Below are 4,000 nucleotides of genomic sequence, written 5' to 3'. Positions count from 1 at the left end.
GAGAGCAAACTCTCTCAAATCTCTTCTTATAAAGACACAGATCTTATTGGATCAGGACCCCACCCTCACGACCTCATTTAATCTTAATTATTTCCATAAGGTTCTGTCTTCAGATACAAATTGGAGGGTTAGGACTTTAACATCTGAATTTTGGGAGGACACAATTCAGTTCATAGCAGTGTATATGTGTACATATATGCATAATTTCTGGAAATATATACAAGAATTTGTTTAAAAGTTTAATAGAATGAAATGTGGGATCTAAAGTAAGAGGAAAGTTTAGTTTTCATTATGTTCTGTTTGTCTAATTTTCATTTTTAACATGTGAATGTAAGACTTTTACATTTATAAAAGTAGTTTGAAACAAACAGAAGCAAAAGGAAAAATTACATCACATGGTTAAACTTATAAAGACAGAACAACAAATGGTGATAAGCATGTGGAGCAGATAGGAACTCTCTCGCCTTACTGGCAGGAATGCAAAATGGTATGGCTACTTTGAACAGTTTGGGAGTGTCTTATAAATTAAACATATATATACATATATATAAACATATATATGTCAACCAGCAATTCCTTTCCTAGAAATTTATCCAAGAGAAATGAAACATATGTCTACATGAAGACTTGTCCATACATATACATACCTGCTTAATTCATAATAGCTCCAAACTGGAGACAACCCAATGTCTGTCACCAGGTAGATGGCGAACAAATTCCAGTATATCCATTCAATGGAATACTACTTGGCAAGAAAAAAGGACATGACCATAGATGAATCTCACAAACATGCTGAACAAAATAAGCCAGACAAAAGGATAAATGCCATCTTATCTATTTCCGATATTCTAGAAAAGACCAATCTAATCTGGAGTGACAGAAAGCAAGTCAGTAATGGCCTGGAGTGAGAGGTGCCTGGGGTATTCATTGCAGAGGAATAAAGGGAACTTTCAGGGGTGATGGAAATGTCTGTATCATGATTAAGGTTATAGTTACATGGGTGTATACATTTGCCCAAACTCATAGCATGGTGCACTGAAAAAGGGTCCATTTTTATTACATGTAAATTATACCTCAATAAAATTAACTTTAAAAGTCTAAAGAGAGAGAGGTTGAATATATAAAGGAGAAATCATACATGGTCACGTGGGGCTCCTGAGCAGCGGGAAGAGGTAGGGAGCGGACCGGGCAGATCTGAATGGAAGGAAGTGAGCAAAGTGCAAATGTAGGTGAATTTCACTGGGGAGTTGAGGCAGGTCCAGGTTTAAGGCATCTGTTTCCTCTGCGAAAAAGGTAAAATCTCATCCTTTCAGGGATGAGAATGGGAAAGGTTTGGAGGAGAGGAAAGATTTGATATAAAGAATAGGAGAGCAGCGAGAACAGACCGAGGCAGAAGCTCTGCGTCACGTGGTCACTAATGTGACCGAGTTGGTGGTCACGAATCTATGGCAGCCCTCATCTGTCTTCTAGGTGATTTTTTTTTTCTCTCAGCAGAGATTGGCTGCTGGCGAACAGGCATGAAAAATGCAAGGCACTTAGATTTATCCAGGCTTAGATTTTTGTCAGGTGGTTAGAAAGAAAGGAACCGAGAGAGAAGCAGTAGAGAAACTAAGATAATAGGCTGTGGCTTTAAAGTGGACGGGTGGAAAAGAAGACAGGGAGGTGCGGCAGGCAGGGAGAAAATGGAAGGAATAAAGGACTGGAAACAATCCCAGTGTCCATCAAAAGGGGACCAGAGCAATAGCACTGGAAAAAAGGAGACTGTGGACAGAGAGAAATCCGTCAGCTGTCTTAGGAGTGGAGCAGTGCCCGAGGTGGGTATTACTGTAGGGAAATGAGATCATTTACCAAAAACCATATAGCAAGACAATGGTGGGGCAGGGATGTTCTGAGTCTTCTGAGTTCCAAGGTTTACTGCTTTTCATTTGAGCTCTGACATAACAAAGACCTTGATTTCGTTATCCCAAATCAGGCCGTGAGACCCAACATTGGGACAACAGAAATGGGACTGTTTCCTAAAAAGCCAAGTAGCAGGTGTCTAGTATTCAAGAGAGCTAAAAAGCAAGATGGCTCTGCATTCAGAGATCAGAATGCAGATTTCGGCAGTAGGTTAGTTTTTTAACAGGGGAAGGAGATTAGTGGACCAGGGGAGCGGACAGGCGGAGTGCTTTTCATCTGTGGGCCTGGAGTCGACCTGCATTTCTCCATCCCTCATAGGACTCACCAGTTTGTAATAATATATTTAATATTATCTGATGGATGCCCTTCTCCTCCATTAGTCTATAGATTCCATGAGTGCAGGGATGATTTGCTCATTTCTATACCACTGGAGTCTAGCACAAGACTTGGTATTCAGTAGGTGCTCAATAAATACATGTTAGATGAAGAGCAGTTATAATTCCAACTCCTCTATGTACCAGCTGTGAGACTCTAAACAAGCACCTCCTCTCTGTGCCTCAATTGCCCCATCAAGGTTAAATTTAAACATGGCAATGCCTGTATACAGCTCTTAGCATCCAGTAGGCGCTCAATACATACAGTCCTCCACCCTCCTCCTTTTCTCCTCTCCTGCTCCCTCCCACCTCATGCCACACCCATTTGTGTAGAGTCATAAAACCCAACCCAGGTTGGACTCTCACCTCCCTAGCCCCTCCTGGCCAGTCCCTTTCCTCAAGTTGGGGGTGGAGGAGCTGGTATCCCCTACATCTGGCTGCAGGTCTCCCCAACCCGAGTGCAGGACTGGGGCCCAAGTGGACCTCGGGTCTGGCCAGGTTGCTGTTGCCGTGGTAACAGCGACAGTCCCCAGCCGCAGGTTCCCTAAGAGACTGGTTACTCTTTAACGTATCCACCCACCTTGGGTGATTAGAAGAATCAATAAGATAACCGGGCGGTGGCAGCTGGCTGTGCTCACTGCCTTCCTGGTGGACTGGCTCCCACTGCCGCTGTGTGTGGGGCCCAGGCTCCTCCATGCCCCCGGGTCTCCAGCTGGGTGGGCTCGGCCATGGTCAGTGTGAACGCGCCCCTCGGGGCTTCAGTGGAGAGTCCCTATGGTGAGTGGGGCCAGCGGGTGGGACCAGGGGAGGACTGAACAGGGCGGGACCATGGTCAAGTTTGGGAGACCGTGGGACGTCCCCCGCCCCATGTGTTTTGGAGGGAACCAAAGACCCTATAAGGACTCCTCTAAAATGGCAGGAAGCCCAGGGGAAGCATGCGACTTGCTTCACTAAGCTCCCAAACAGGGGCATGGCGGATTTGGTATGGGAAGTGCTGGGAGGGGCCGCAAGAGCCCCAGTGCAGTGGCTCGGCTCATTTTCTGCCCAGAGAGACCGCTTTCCTGGTGATGCATCTCAGGGGTACTTCCAAAATTTCACAGGGAATGGGGCTGGAAGCATCATCCCCACTTTGCCTCAGGGCCAACTAAAGCCCAAGGAGAGCCTTGCTGAGCATGGTTGTGGAGCTGGGATGGGACTCAAGGGGAGAGGTGGCTGGCCCTTCCTACGAGGGCCACCAACTCAGGGTAATTCAGTAAGGGGAAGTGGTATAAAGCAATGCACAGTGCGGGGCGTTGGAAAATGAGAATGATCTCATGCTAGATGTGTGCAACTTAGATGCAAGGTTAGGGAAGCATGTGCTATTGACGGTGAAAGTTTTGGGCTCTCTTGCTTGGGGGGTGACTTCAAAATTGTGACCCAAACATCTGACGGTAGAGGATGGGTAAATAAAGTATGATTTATCTTTAAGATGCAATGCTATCCTATTGTTTAAAGAAAAGGGCAGATCTGCATGTAGATAGCGAAGGACCTCCACGTTACATGAAGTGAACAAAGTAAGCTGAAGGACTGTGTATAGCCTATTACATTTCTGATAACAAAACGGATGTATGCATATATATGTACACACACGTTTATATTTACATAGAAAATTATTGGAAAGACAACAGAGACCAGTAACAGAGTTTTGTTTCTGAGGAGGGAGTTTCAAGAGATCGTTTTATTTATTT

This window comes from Pteropus vampyrus, unplaced genomic scaffold (genome assembly GCF_000151845.1).
Source record: "Pteropus vampyrus isolate Shadow unplaced genomic scaffold, Pvam_2.0 Scaffold147, whole genome shotgun sequence".
NCBI lineage: Eukaryota > Metazoa > Chordata > Mammalia > Chiroptera > Pteropodidae > Pteropus > Pteropus vampyrus.
The sequence above is the reverse complement of the archived record's forward strand: the minus strand, read 5'-3'. Positions refer to the sequence as shown.